The sequence below is a fragment of the Macaca mulatta genome, chromosome 6 (assembly GCF_049350105.2).
Source record: "Macaca mulatta isolate MMU2019108-1 chromosome 6, T2T-MMU8v2.0, whole genome shotgun sequence".
NCBI classification, from domain to species: Eukaryota; Metazoa; Chordata; class Mammalia; order Primates; family Cercopithecidae; genus Macaca; species Macaca mulatta.
This window is the reverse complement of record NC_133411.1, coordinates 98,708,005-98,724,761: the sequence shown is the minus strand read 5'-3', so window position 1 is coordinate 98,724,761 and position 16,757 is coordinate 98,708,005. Positions and strand designations below refer to the sequence as shown.

The window sequence follows — 16,757 nt, the reverse complement described above, 5'->3', positions numbered from 1 at the left end:
ATTAGTAAAAAGTCAAAAAATAACAGATACTAGCAAACTTATAGAGAAATCTTCAACCATTGTGGAAAGCAGTATGGTGATTCCTCGAAGAGCTAAAAGCAGAACTACCATTCAACCCAGCAATCCCATTACTGTGTATGTACCCAGAGAAATATAAATCATTCTACCACAAAGACACATACACAAGAATATCCATTACTGTACTAATCACAATATCAAAGACATACAATCAACCTAAATGTCCATCAATGGTGGATTAGATAAAGAATATGTGTTAGATACACACTGTGAAATATTATGCAGCCATAATAAAGAATGAGATCACGTATTTTGCAAGAACATGGATGCAGCTATAGGCTCTTATCTTTAGCAAAATAACACAAAGGAACAGAAAACCAAATACTGCATGTACTCCCTTATAAGTGGAAGCTAAATGATGAAAACTTATAAACAAAAAGAATAAAACAACAGACACTGGGATCTACTTGAGGGTAGAGGGTAGAGGGTGGAGGGTGTATAGTAAAAGTTAAAATGACAATAACAAAAAGAAATAATGGCAGAACCTTCCTTACTGTGTTGCAGGAAATGTATATTTAGATTCAATGACTCCAAATATCTCAAGTAAAATAGATCTAAAGAAGTTGTCACCAAGACAGATAATAATCAATTTGTCAAAAGTCAAAGACAAACAGAATTTTAAGAGCAGTAAGATAAAAGCAACTAATCATATACAAGAGAGCTTTTGTAAGACTATAAATAAATTTCTCAGCAGACATCTTATAAAGATTGTGATGATCTTTTTGAAGTATTAAAAGTAAAAAATAAGCCTGCCAGCTAAGAATACTACACTCATCCAAACTTACCTTTGAAAATAGTGGTGAGAAAAACTGTTTCTTATAAACATAAGCTAAGGGAGTCTACCACTAGATCTACATTATAAGAAATGCCAAAGGGAATCTTTCAAGTTGAAACAAAAAGACAGTAAACATAAAAACAAAAGCACACAAAAATATAAAGCCCACTGACAAAGATATATATATGTGTGTGTGTATGCATGTATACATACAAATAAGGAAAGACATAATACTGAAATATATTGGTGCAATATTCACTTTAAATTCTGGTATAAAAGTTAACAGAAAAAATATTAAACATTATAACTATGTAAATTGTTAATGAACACACAACATAAAAAGATGTAATTGTGACATCAGTAATACACAGTGTGGGTATAAAAGAGGTCAAAGTATAGAGGTTTTGCATGCAATTGAAGTTAAGTATAAGTTGTTTTATGTAAACTGCACGTAAGCATTTCATAAATGTCTATAGAAAATCACAAAAAATTAAGAAAGATATCAAAGCATATCACTACAAAAAAAAAATACAAAAAAAAGATAGCAAGAGAGGAAAAGAGAGATGGGTTAAACAATGCCCCCAAGAAACATAGAGTGGCTGAGTAGGTTGTTTTTTTAAAGAGAGCCAACTCTGTTCTGTCTAAAAGAGACCCACTTTACCTGTAAAGACACAGATATGCTGAAAGTGAATAATGGAAAAGAGATATTCTATGCAAATTATTACCAAAAGAAAGCAGCGGTGGCCATATTTATATTAGACAAAATAGACTTGAAGTCAAAATGTGCACAAGAGACAAAAAAGGACACTACATATTCAGAACATAGTCAATTCTCCAGGATAATATGACAATTATAAATATATGTGCACGCAGCATCAGAGCACTTGAATATGTGAAACAAACATTGCCCTAACTGAAGGAAAAAATACAAAGCCACACCATAATAGTAGGAGATTTCAATACCCAACTTTCAGTAGTATGTACAATATTAATATGTAAGGTTAAGAAGGAAACAAGAGACTTGAACAACACTAAAGACAAAACGGACATAACAGACATACGCAGAATATCCTACCCAATAGCAACGGATCGCACGTTCTTCTCAAGTACACGAAGAATCTTCTGCAGAATAGATTACATGTTAGGTAACAACAAGTCTTAACAAACTGAAAAAGAATTTATCCTTTTTCTGTTTTGAAACAGGATCTCATATTATTCTACAGGAGCGCTATCGTGGCTCACTGCAACCTTGACCTCTCATACTCAACTGATCCACCTGCTTCAGCCTCTGGAGTAGCTGGGGCTACAGGTGCATGCCACCATTACCTGAGAATTTTTTTATGTGTATTTCATGTAGAGACAGGATATCTCCACGTTGCCCACGATGGTCTCAAACTCCTGGGCTCAAATGATCCACCCACCTCAGCCTCCCAAAGGGCTGCAGTTACAGGTGTGAGCCACCACACCCACCCAGAGAATTGAAACTATACTAGGTATCTTTTCCAAACACAATGGAATGCAACTAGAAATCAATAGCAGATGGAAAAACACACAATTCACAAATATGTGGAAATTGAACACATTCTCAATAACAAATGGGTCAAAGAAAACATAAAAAAGGAAATAAGAAAACATCTTGAGACAAATGGAAATGAAAACAAATATATCAAGCATATATAATTCAGTAAAAGTAGTACTAATAGAGAAGTTCACAATGATTAAATGCTTACATTTAGATAATAGGAAGATCTTAAAGAAGCAACCTAATTCTGTACCTCAAGGAATTAAAGAAGAACAAACTAATTCCAAAGATAGCAGAGGAAAGAAAATGATAAATGTTAGAGCATAAATGAAATAGAGACTAGAAAAATAATAGAAAAAATTAAACTAAGAGTTGGCATTTTGAAATGATCAACAAAGTTTATAAATCTTCAGTTAAACTTAAAAAAAGAGAAACTATTCAAATAAATAAATTATCAGTAATGAAAGAGGAGACATTTCAAATGATGCAATGAGAAATAATAAAATAATCATAAGAGACTGCAAGACAATGAATCAGTAATCAAAAACCTCCCAAGAAACCTCCAGGACCAGATGGCTTCATTGGTGAGTTCCACCAAACATTTAAAGAATAATTAACACCAAACTTTTCTAAACTTGTCCGAAAAATTGAAAGTGAAAAGACACTTTCGTACTCATTTAATGAGGCCAGCTTCATCTGATACTAAAGCCAGACAAAGATACCACAAGGAAAGAAAACTGTAGGCCATTATTACTGATGAATACAACTGTAAAAAGTCTTCACAAAATATACCAAACTGAATCTAACAGTACACAAAAAGATAATATACCATGACCAGGTCGGATTTATTCTTGGGGTGCAAAGGTAATTCAAAATACCAATATCAATTAATGTGATACATCACACTAACAGAATAAAGGGTAAAAATCACATGATCATCTCCTTAGACACAAAAATAAAGTTTGACAAATTTCAGCACCTTTTCAATAAAAAAGGCTCAATGAACTAAGAGTAGAGGGAAAGTACCTCAAATAATAAAGGCCACATATGAAAATCCCTCAGTTACCATCATGCTCAATGGTTAAAAAAATTATAAGGGAAGAAATATAATTATTGGTTTGCAGATAACATGATCTTTTATGTATAAAGTGCCTAAAAATGTAACAACAACAAAACTCTTAGAAATAACAAACAAATTCAATAGAGTTGCAGAATACAAAATAAATACATTAAAATGTGGTTGTATACACTAAAAATGAACAGTTTAAGAAGGAAATCAAGAAGAAAATCCCATTTACAATAGCATCTAAAAGAATAAAATGTTTAGAAATAAACTTAAGGGGCAAAAGACTTGTATGCTGAAAACTACAAAACGTTGAACAAAATTAAAGACAATACATATTGGAAAGACAATACATACAGTGGAGGGACATTGTATGTTTATTAATTTAAAGACATTATTGAGATGTCTAAACTACCCAATGTGATCTACAAATTAAATAGAATTCCTATCAAAGTTTCAATGGCATTTTTTTTAACAAAAACAGAGAAAACAATCATAAAATTCATATGGAATCCCAGCAGACTCTGAATAGCAAAAACAATCTAGAAAAAGAGCAAAGTTAAAGGCTTTAAAATTCCTGGTTTCAAAACACATTAAAAATCTACTGTAGTCAAACTGTATGATGCTGCCATAGAGACAGACATATCCATAGAACAGCATAGAGAGTCCAGAAATAAATTAATTCGTGCACAGTCAACTGATCTTTGGCAAGGATGCCAAGAATACACAATTGGGAAAAGAGAGTCTCTCCAATAAATGGTGTTAGGAAAACTGGATATCCACATGCAAAAGAATGAAATTGGACCTTTATCTTATACCATACACAAAAATAAACTCAAGATGGATTAAACACTTAAATGTAACACCGAAAATTGAAAAACTTCTAGAACACAGGGAAGAAGATCCTTAATACTGGTCTTACCAATGATTTCTTAGATATAATGCTAAAAAATGTAGAAAACAAAAGCAAAAATAGAAAAGCCTGACTATGTCAAATTAAAAAGCACCTGCATAGCTGAATATCTGTATGAATACAAGTATTAACCTAGGCTACGCATTTCATACAGCAAGTCAATACAGTGCACGTGGGAACAAAACTATCTCTATTACCCAAATGAAAATACTTCTATTTTATTTTAAGAGTTTTATGCATAGTAAGCACACTCAACTTTTTCTTGTTTAGAGCAGTTACAAAATATTTTTTGACAGGTGATCATCCACAAGTGTCAACCTAGCCAATTAAACAACTATTTGCTAAACTAAACTGTGTAATCATTCAGAAGTTTTTTTGGACTGTGGACTATAAGCTTAACTCTTCTGATCTAAGTTATGAATTTTGTATGAGCATTTCAGTGCTTAATACATCTCATGAGCTTCAAGCTCATATTTTCCAAAGATTTCTCAATATCATTTATTGATAGTCTATAGATATCTTAAATTCTATATTTTCAATATTAAATTCTATATACCAAATATTGTATTGCTTTTACTTCTAGTAACATTAATTGCTTCTCTCCATTTCCCTTCTCTATACCCTTGCTGTTATTGCCAGAGTGGTCCTTCTTTAATTTTACCTGAATTATTCTAATACTCTTTCAACAAAATAATAGAAATCATTTCTGAGTCTTTTTCCTCTATTTCTTTACAATTGAAAGATATACATGCTGCCATAAATGCTAGTGGATCACTAAAACAACAATTCTCAATAAAGGGTTACCTCACCGAGGGATGTAAGGAATACATCAAATATCCACACATGGGGTTTGCGTATAGTTTTTAAAAGTAGTACTTTGATCTTCAGAAACATCCCCTATTATCTTAAGGGAACAAAAAATCTCAACATGCAATGGCTTAAATAAACGGCAATTTATTTTTAATTAGTTTTTTAACAAGAATTCTGGAGTAGGACTGCTGTAGACAACTAAAATATGTCAGCTGATTATAATTTTCTGGGATATTCTGGACACAACATGGCTATGCAATTCTAGGAGTCACCTCTTTATTCAAGACAGAAAGAAGGAGTAAGAAGTACAAACAGTATGCCCCTCTAATCAGGAAAGTTCTCCCAGAACTTCTGGGCAGACTAATGCTTACATCTTATTAGCCTGAACAGCCACATACACAATCCTCCTTGCAAGAGAGACAAGTATTATTTTTTCACCCACCACAATAGAGAAAAAGAAAAAGAAAAGGTGATTGAGCTAGCCAATTCCTGGTGTCTGCCATGTCACCCTAGAAAAGTGTGTCCAACCTGTGTTGAGAATTACTGTATGAAGGTCCTCACTCTAATCCCTCTATTCTCCCTCTTTGACACCAAAGTCCCCCTTTCTTAAAAAAATGTGACCATGCACAACCTTGTCTAAAATATTTGGTGGATTCTTCCCTTCTACATTAACAGCAGCTTGGTCCCCTATTGTGTTAATAGTATAATGATGTGAGATAATTGAATGAACAATTTTGTGAACAACTTACTAAATCAATTTGGGGAAAATGAAAGTTGTAATAATCCCATTTTCATTGGTTATTTTTATATTATTTCTTAATTTACTTAAGAAAAAGACAGCATAGATGGAAGGCAAGGAATTACACTATTCTTTGGCTCTGCTTGTGTATTGTGTCATGTATGTAGCTATCATCTGTCCTATGTACTACAGAGAAACACATGTTGAAAACTGTTGACTTGCATGATAAGATCCAAAACTATTCTTGTGAACCAAAAGATTATTTGAGGTCTGAGCATCACAAATATTTTGAACAACCCTGCTCCTGCAATTAATCATCAGGTTTTAAAATTATGCAATGCATCTTGGTCTTTATGGCTTTATTTTCTGTTTTTATGCATTTTTCCCTCTCTAGCATGGCATTTTCAAAATCTTGTTTTATCATTTTGAAGAATGCCTCTGAGTCATTCTTAAAACTTAAGTCAAACATAATTTCTTTCACAAAGTTCTTGACCTCCCAGTCATATGTAAATTCTTTTCTCCCTGTAGCTCCCAGGGTGTCTTATTCATACTGCTATAAAGGTCGTGATTGTTTTATTTTATGTCTCTCCTCTTTTGACTCTGCAACCTTGTGAAAGTCACAAGTTGTGCTCTATTAATCTTCATATTTTTAACCACTGATATTTTTGGCACATAATACACATTCATTCATTTACTTATCCAGGAAACATCTATTAAGTCAAAATAGACAATCTTCATTGGGCATGAACAACCTGCACAAGTACTCAGCCCTAATAAGCAGTAGACACAGCTGAATTATGCTTAGGTCTAGTTTTAAATTGCTCTTACATTTCTATTTAAAATGACCAGAATTTGAAATGGTCAGAATCAGAAGCAGCAAAAGTCTCTCTAAATATTAGCTGCCAATGTAAATCAGAAAACAATATTCAGAGTGTAATCATTGAAAAGAAAGGCCTGTTTGTAATCAGCTTTTTTAAACACTTCCCCCCAAATTAAAGCTATGGTTTATATCTATATTATTATTTTAATATTGCAAGATTGGCTCTTTGGATAAGGAATCTTCAAAATATGATTTTTCAAAGATCACCTTGTTTTGAAACTAAGGTTTTCAGATGAGTGTATCATAATGATGAAAATTGTCTTAAAAACATACAACATACATTCCAAATTTGTCAAGAGGGCTCAAAAGCTGCAGAAGCTAGGCAATCTCAAGCTATCTTCACAGAATCAAATGAAATATAGCTAGTTATTGTTTTGCTGACATCCAATACATTAAGAAGTATAATGTATAAATATTGAGTTTGGGTGGAAAGTTTCAGCTCCTGAAGGAAATTCCGACATGACCAAGGGATTCAAGGATAAACCTGTGGAAACTCTGAACTGCTCAAATTTTAACAGTCCTAACCTCACTGAACACACACACACACACACAAACACACACACACAGAGACACATGCACTCACGCATACATGCACACACACACACTTCTGCTTTCTAAGCCTTGTTCTCCTTGCTGCTATTTTTTTTTTTTTTTTTTTCCATCTTATAGCCCTGTATGTCCAGGTCATTTCTAGATCTCACAAAAGAAGAAGACAAGGTAATCTCTTCTTCCATTCCCACAACAAGGGAGTAGTTACTAGACATCAGCATTATCCCCCGTTAAAATTCTAATGAGGCAGCAGTGATAATGAGCTAACTTGCCTGAATTTCCTACAGCAATGATGTGAAGTCAGTAGCTCAACTGAGAGAACACTTTGTGCAGTTATCCTCTTTATTGTTCATCAAAATATATGGTTTGGTTGAGAGGTTCATGTAACTGAGGAACCAGTTCATTTCAATGACAAGCCACTATATTAATCACACTTAAAGTTGAATATATTCTGTAGTTTAACTTTTAGGAGGTCAGTTTGCAGGTCAGTTTATTTTGTGGCTGAATTTGTTTTGTATTTTATTTCTTGCCCTCAGCATCTGCTAAATAGCTCTAAATCTTTAAGTGTCTTATGAAGTTTTCTAAAGTATTTTTTAGAGACTTAGAGTTTGCTTAGAAATTTAATTAAAATATTGTCCTCTGGATCAAAACATGGGTGAATTTATATTTTATTAATAAAGGAATGAAATGTGGAACTAGTTGTACCAGATTAATTGTACAATATAACATTACTATGAATAGAATTAATTTAGAAGACTTTAAAAAATAGGGTACTATTATATGTTCATAATCCAGTATACTATATAATTTACGAGGCTGCTTCAGACTTTAGAACATATAAAACTACATTAAAGTCATCGTTCTCTGAAATATTTATTAAAAACCATACCGTCTAGTGCACAAGTTAATAAAAATAATTATGTGATATTTCTTATTAAAATGGTCAATAGATATGTGAGATATAGTATTTTTTCACATAGCTATTCTGCTCTCCATTTCCCAAACTATGGTGCTAAAATGTTTTGATTGGGCAGAAAAAGAGTTCTATCCCAGAGACTATCCATCAAACATATGTTGGTAAATGGGGAATAAGAAGCAGGGGAGATATGGAATATACGTAATTTTTAAATTTATCACTCCTGTGATTTGTCCTTATATATGTATCACCTATCCAAGATTTCCTGCAAGGTCTATCAACCTGCTTGGTCTCTTTTGTTATCTTGTGAAGTAGTGCTCAAATAAAAAACCCATCGCCTTTTATTTTCATTCAGCTTCTGGATGCTTTCCACCAACTTTCATTGCCTTTAGATTATACCTCCCAAAAAGGCATTAACATTTAAATTTTGCTTCATGCTTATTTTCTAGGAAATGTAAGCCAAAACAATTAGTACCAGAAATGGCATGACTTTTTTTTTTTTTTTTTTTTTTTTAATAATGTTAAAGGCTTTGGGGAAAAAGAAGAAACAGAAAGCTAAAAATTGTTACCTTAATACATAATCTGAAAAGCAAAGTGCTCCTCGAGCAGTGTTTTCCTACGGCTGTCATCTCACATCCACAGGAAAGAATGTGTTGAAAATCAAGCCCAGAATCTGTTTTTGAGTGTAACTGAATTGCATATGAAACTAATTGCTTACCATAAGACATTCACATGTGATGCACCACAACAGTTAAATCTAATATTAAATAAATGAGCTGAGCAAAGTTTCAGGATACAAAATCATTGTGCAAAATATTTTTTTCTATACATTAGCCATGAACAATACAAAAATTTAAATTAAGGAAACCATAACATTTATAATATAATCAAAAATAAAATTCTTATGTATAAATAAACAAAAGGAGTATAAGACATGTACACTGAAAGTACCAAATAGCATTAAAATAAAATAAAGAAGTCCTAAATAAATAGAAAGGAATTCCATGTTCATGGATTAAAGACATGTTAAGATATAATACTCCCAAACTTCATCCACATATTTAACAAAATCTCGTCAAGTCCCAAATGCATTATTTGCATAAATTAACATACTGATGCAAAAATTTAAATATAAAAGAAATGAGAATGATCTAAACAATCTTGGAAAGTAACAAGTTTGAAAACATATACTGACCAATTTCAAAGCTTATTATAAAACTACTGTAATCAAGACTTTGTGGTACTTGCAAAGGATAGATATATAAATCAATGAAATAGAAATGTAAGTACAGTAATAAACCCACACACTTATGGTTAATTGCATTTTAACAAGAGTGTCAAGAAAATTTTATGAGGAAAGAAGAGATTTTTTGACATATGGTGCCTCAAACATCTGCATATCTACATGAAAAAGAAGGAAGTTTTAATCTTTCTTCACATCATATATAAAAATGAACTCCAAATAAATCAAATAACTAAAAATAAGCATTAAAACTATAAAACTCTAGAAGAAATCATCAGTATAATTATTCATGACATTTATTCTAGAAATGCATTTTAAAAAATAATACCAAAAGCACAAGAAATCAAAGAAAAAATAGCTAATTTGGACTTCATCAAATTTAAAAACATTTTCACTTCAGAGTAGAATATCAAGGTAGTGAAAAGGTAAAACACAAATGGGAGAAAATATTTGTAGATCACATATCTGGTGAAGGTCTAATATCCAGAATATATGAAGAACCATTAGCTAGAGCTCAACAGAAAGATCAAATAATTCTGTAAAAAAAAAATGGGCAAAAGATTTGAATAGAGATTTTTCTAAAGAAGATGTACAAATGGACAATATATTCCACATCATTGGCCAACAGGAAAATGAAATGCATTAGGAAAAGCCACAATGAGATAACCACTTCACATACACTAGGAGGTTTCTAATCAAAAGAACAGACAATAAGAAGTGTTGGCAGAGATTTGGAAAAATATGAGCCCTCATACTTTTGCTGGTTAGAATATAAAATAGTGTAGCTACTTTGAAAAACAGTTCAGCAGTACCTTAAAAAGTTAAGCATAAAGTTACCATATGATCTACAGATTATACTGCTATGTATATATCCAAGATAATTGAGAACACATGTCCACACACAAACTTGTTTGAAAGTTAATAGCAGCACTATTCATAAAAGCCAAAACGTGTAAACAATCTAAATGTTCATCACAGCACTATTCAAAAACGCCAAAAAGCACAAACAATCTAAATGTTCATTATCTGATGAAGGAATAAATAAAAGGTATATAGTATATACATGCAATAAAACATTATTCAGCAACAAGAGAAAGAAAGAAATAAAGTAGGACTGGGTGCAGTGGCTCACTCCTGCAACCCCAGCACTTTGGGAGGCCGAGGAGGGAGGATCACGAAGTCATGAGTTCGAGACCAGCCTGATCAACAAGGTGAAACCCCGTCTCTACTAAAAAAAAAATACAAAAAAAATTAGCCAGGTATGGTGGCAGGCATCTGTAATCCCAGCTACTTGGGAGGCTGAGGCAGAGAATTGCTTGAACCCAGGAGGCGGAGGTTGTGGTGAGCCGAGATTGTGCCACTGCACTTAGCCTGGGCAATGGAGCGAGACTGTCTCAGAAAAAAAAAAAAAAAAAAAAAAAAGAAAGTAGTGATTCACACTAAAATGTAGATAACCCTTTAAAATATTATGCTAAGTGAAAAATGTCAGATACAAAAAGGTACATATTGCATGATATTTTTATGTGAAATGTTTAGAAAAGGCAAATGCATAGATACAGAAAGTAGATTACCTCTTCAAAGGTCTGGAAGGGATAGGAGTGATTGCTAAAAGGTATGATTTTTTTGCTGGGCTGAGAATATTCTGAAATTTGATAGTTGTGACAACTATACCACCTTGCAAATATACAAAAAGTACTGAATGCTTTACTTCAAACAGGTGAATATTTTAGTAGCTAAATTACATCTTTAAAAAAATACACTAAACACACATACTGTAGCCATTGGAGCTATTACTAAAAGAAGTCAGCAAGAACACTACTATGAGAGTTTCGGGGAAAATGTACCTAATCAGCAAATTACTAACGCTCTGGACCATTTTGAATTAACCCTATAAGGAGGAAGCAAATAATGCCCAGTTGGAGGGAAATTTGTAGATTAAAATCACTCACTTCTCTTTGCTAAACTAGCTGAGTAATTCTTAAATAAAGAAGGAGTTAATCTGCTTCAGCTAATCTATAAAACTGTATTTGGCATTGATACATGTAAAAATACAAAATAACCATGTATTAAATACTAAGTGACAAGAGATTAATACAACTTAGCTCTATTTTTCAATGACCCTATAGCCTAGAAGTTAAGGTAGATATTATTTAAGGCATGAATATTCTATGCCTTTGCAAACTTATGTGCGTGTTTGTCATCATACTCCAACTTAACAGCAAAACCCTAAAGAGCCAACAAGTAATTAAAGTTGCAGCAGGTATGAACTAAGCGTTGAGTTTCAGTAACAGAATCTATTCAGCCTCTCAGAATGAAAGAGAAACAGGCTATCAAATAAATCTGGTAATAACCAATATTTAGATGCTTAATGATGGCTTAGCTGAAAATGTGGAGAACGAGATAGTGGAGGAAAGATGTGTCATGAATTCTGAGGATCCGAAGCAGAATTCCAGTGTTTAGGAGTGCCTAAGAGCAAACATGGACAAAATGATCCCCAAAATAAGGAAGGCCCAGAGGTAAGGCAATGACTCAGAGATGAGAAGTCAACAGGGTTACACAGCTACTTGAGTCTGCATGTAAGGTCAAATAGGGCTAGTATTAATCTAATTCTTCTAAGTTACTAGTGTTCAGCTGCATAAGGAATCACATCTTATTCACTCCTTGTCACTCCTACACCAAGTGGGAAGCTTGGCACATAGCGGGCACTAAATAAATATTTATTTAATAAATGAAAGAATGAATGTAATGACTCCAGCTGTGATAGTTAGAGGGACATGGGGCAAAAAGCTAGGTCAACCATGATACTTGACTATCTTTGTGCAGTCAGGCCTTTTAATGACATTAATAGCTTTCATGAGGTCAATAAACATAGTGTGGGAAATTATTCTTTAATTTCTGCAATTTACTACCAAGAATCAAGTCATTCAATTACCCTTCAATGTGGCCTCAGGCTTCTCTGTAATTCGAGAAGTATAGTTAACAAAGAGCATCCAAAGCTAATACAAGTAATCTGGCCAGGATTCTTTCTTCAATGCAGCATTCTAAATACAGCTTACCTACATGCATAGGCTATCAAAATATCAAAAGACTCATTGAAAAGTATTTGATCTGCAAAGGCGAAAATCATCCTAATTTGTTAAGTCAAATTCCTTACATTTCAAAATTATAGCAATTGTGAGTTTCCATATATTTACTTGGGTGTTTATTAAAGTTCTTCTATCGTATTGATGATATCATCTATACTTTAAAATCATAAGACCCACATATGCTTCCTTAGTTGTGGAAGCTATCTAAAGACGATGAGATGACCTGTGTTGTTTTGGACTGCAGTTTGCAGTTCATCTAGGTTTTATTATCACAACCTAAGCTACTTAGCCTTTAGGGTCTTGGACACAGTTAAAAGGCATTACCTGATTATTGGTAAGACACTCTTAGATATTTTGACCAAAGTTCTTTGGTGAATTGGTTATACTGATGTAAGAAAATCCATTGCAGTTATGACTACTGAGGAAATGATATATTGGTGCCCACTTGCTGTGTAATACCTGTAATAAATAGGAGATAATAAAGTTTAGTTATTTTCATTTTCAGTTAGAATTTATTCCTCTAATAAGCTATTTAAAGAACAAGAAATTGAATAATTTTTTGATATTTTAAAATTGTTCCTACACAGAAAATCAACACATATTCATGTATTCATTCAACAAATTTGTGTTAAGTGTTGACTAAGTGGCAGGCACTTAGTGGCATATATAGGAATGGAAAAAGGGCATATTATTGAAAATTGTATATTTTCAACAATGTTTGAGATCTGTTAAACATCATGGATGTTAAGAACATGTTGAAAAGATTTGAAAGAAAGACTATGTAAGAAAAACTCAGATTTATCATATATTTTATAGCAGCGATATTTTATAAGGCATATAGATAATCAACATTTTAAAAAGATTTTCTTTATTAATGTCTTATTTCCTGACTATACTTCTCTACCTTTTTCCCCATTTCCCAGTACTCTCCTAGGTTTGTTCCTCCTTATATTAAAACCTGGATGATAGCTTTTGAGAGGTTTTCCCATATCCCTACTCAAAAGTAAGTACCATAAATATTAAAATAACTATTTATGGCATGGCATGTTAGTTGAGGTATAGTCATAGTATCATCTGTTGCCAGAGCTTTAATCAAGTTCTCTCTCTGCATTATCTGTGCATTAACAAATTCAGAAATCTCAGAACAGAAATCACTCCAATAACTCAAATACAGTTTATGAGTAAGTGTATTTTATGTAATATATGTATGGTGCTATCAATATAGTACAAACCAATAAAAGTCTTGAAAAAAACTTAGTTTACCACTTAAAGGAAGCTTTCAGTGAATCCTTTTGTAAAGATAAAAATCGCTGACATTTAATCATGTGTGTAAATATAGATTTTCTTTTATTAGGTTTGCTTTATTATGATTTGTTCTCTCAACTCACAAGTTCCCCAAACTTTTGAATCTGTATTTACTGTTATTTTTATATAAAAAGGCAGCAAAATACATGTGAAAGAGCACTGAATATAAGAGTCAGAATTGTATATTTGTGTGAACTTGAGTGTGTCTTTTATTTCTCTGGACCTAGTCCAAAGGAATTATATTAGATGCATGTTCACCTTCCAATTCTAAAATTTGATGATATGTTGTGATGCAACAGCTACGTCTGTTATGTTAGAAGCTTTTAATCGGTACCTACAGTACAAAAATAGAATTGACTAAAAGTAATCATCTGGTGCTTTTCTTCTTGATGTGATGTAAGCTATTCTTAGGACACATTCTAGTCTCCGTCATATGCATAATTCTAAATAAGAGTTTTCTGACTGTTCAGATATTCAAAGAGCTTCAGTAATTTGTGGACTGTGGAATTCTACCTGGACCACAAGTTAGTGACCGATATTCTGATCTACCCTTTGAGGACTTTACAATGAACTCAATTAAGCTTATTTTCTCTTATATCATTAAAATGGATTGTAAGACCAAAGTTTAACTTGAAAGGTGACTATATGCTCTTTTAAACAGAAAGCAATATTTTATTTTAATTGTTGGAACATTTGTCATGTTTCTATTCCTATTGATTTTTTACATCATTACCATTGAATAATGTTTCCAACAATTATCCTATAAGTTTAAACATAAAACTTGAGAGTTCATAGGTACATCGAGGATGCCATAGCACTGATCTTGATATAGAATTACAGCCATGGACAATTTTACATGAGAGAGTTTATAAAGAATTCTTAGCAGATCAATTATGTTAGAAGCTATCACAACAAACAAACAAACAACTCGACAAGGCTTGAGACAATTACCTGATTCTTACCAATGGGAGGTACAATCATTTCAGGGAACATGGTGTGCCCCCGTCTCCATTTGCAACTGAAAATGCACACTTTTCTTCCTCTCCGTGTTTCTTCCCATTTAGGAGAAAGAAAACTACATAGCTTGTTGTATCTCACTGCCCTCGTTTAGGGCCTTCTTGCCTCTTTAAAATGTAAACCTCCTAATCCAGAAAAGGGATTGTCTTTTCTAGCATCCCAAACTTAGCTCAATAGCTGGCACATTGCAGGCACTCAACCAATGTTTGCGAATGTTTTTAATCCATAAATGGGAAAACTGAGGCCCAGAGATAAGTCAAGTGTCTTGTCTAAAGCCACTCAGCTTATTTGCTGGCAGAACTGTGAGTCCTCACTCTTGTAAGTCTAATAATTTTTCCACAGAACCACACCACATAAGGCAATGCAGTGAGCCTATGTACATTCTGGTTATTTCAATTATGCTTTTGTCCTCTATCTGCTTTATAACAATATTCTGAACAGACTTGCTCCTTGAACTCCTGAAAACCAAAACTTGCACTCATCCATGAATACACCACCTTTGCCCCTACTCTATGCTCTGCTTGTTTTGCGCATTTTGGAATCTTGCCTGTGCTTTCAGAGCTAAGAAATCTCCCCATTGTGATTGCCTGAGTGTCTGCCTGATGGTCATTAGCCACATAATCCCAAAGCAGCCAGAAAGCAAAATTTCACTTACCACGTATTTTATCTTTATTGATACACAGTGTGATTATACCTCTGAAGAGTTAATGCTCCAGAAATATTAGGTATGTTCATATGAGATCCATGAGCCATTTCAGATGATAAAAAAAGTACCACTTTATGGAATTCGAACCAGTCCATTAACTTTGCATTGCATAAAACTATCAGGTTAGGATTTTTAATTGAATGGGCTTGAACTTTCTTAGTGGCTATTTCTTCCTTTCTATATTAAAATCTCAGCCTTATTGCTGCTGAGTATATAAACAAGCATATACATATACAAACACTCCACTTAATTAAAACCAGAAAGCCCATTCACTTAATTAGTTAGTGTGCGTGAAGCACCCTTTGGAAAAGATGCTACTAACTTTTGCCACTTTAGAAAAGCAATTTAACAAATATTAGTGACTCTCGTTGGCTCGGTGCAAATTGTGTTCAGAAATGTGCCAGTGTTTACACGCACACACACTTCAGATGCCTCAACAAGACATTAAACAAATTCAAGCCTATATCATCAGAAATATTTTATCATTTGTAGAAAAATTAAACTAGTGAAGAACTTCTTGATTTTTCTTTTTACTTTTTCTCTACAGTTTAATAATCAAAACTGTTGGCTACTGAACACTAAGTATTCTTCTAAAATGATTCATGTGAGCTATCTTCTGACAATAATAACAAAAGCATTATAAGAGAGTGTAACTATTGCCTCCACATATAGATGAGGAAACTGAGGCACATGTAGGTTAAATAACTTGGCCAATGGTGAAGCTTGAATTTGAATCCAGGAAACCTTGATTCCAAAGTTGGCGCATTTAATCATTGAACTGTACAGCTCTGTTAATCAAAACAAGTGTAAACTTTGTATTTTATTTGAAAACATATTTGCCTAACTATTCTCAGGTATCTATGAATACTCTAGGTATCTTTCATTGTTCAAATGTAAACCTTTCTGTGATTTCAATTCTATTGGACATTGCATAACACATCTAAAATAATTATTTAGTCTCTCATGCATTGATTTACCATGCTCATCTGCAATAAGGGAAACTTTTCCCTAAAATGACTTAAATCATCTCTCTTACTGCTCATTACTTTGATTTTAATGACTCGAATATTATTTTTGATTTCCTCAATATTTTAATACTACCTCAGTTTGGGAACCTCCTCTAAATTATTAGAAAATTCATAGACTAGGTATCTG

At 33.0% G+C, this 16,757-nt stretch overlaps 1 long non-coding RNA gene across 2 annotated transcripts in view; it reads right to left on the bottom strand.

Moving 5' to 3' along the window:
• The window catches only part of LOC144341324 (uncharacterized), an 86,906-nt gene extending 71,821 nt beyond the window's left edge, over window positions 1-15,085 (bottom strand). For both annotated transcript variants that reach the window (XR_013418184.1, XR_013418185.1), the window contains exons 1-2: window positions 14,831-15,085; window positions 12,899-13,033 (exon numbers count right to left, since the gene is read on the bottom strand). This is a non-coding gene — a long non-coding RNA (uncharacterized LOC144341324). The remainder of the gene's footprint in view (window positions 1-12,898; window positions 13,034-14,830) is intronic.
• Window positions 15,086-16,757: the final 1,672 nt, after the last annotated feature.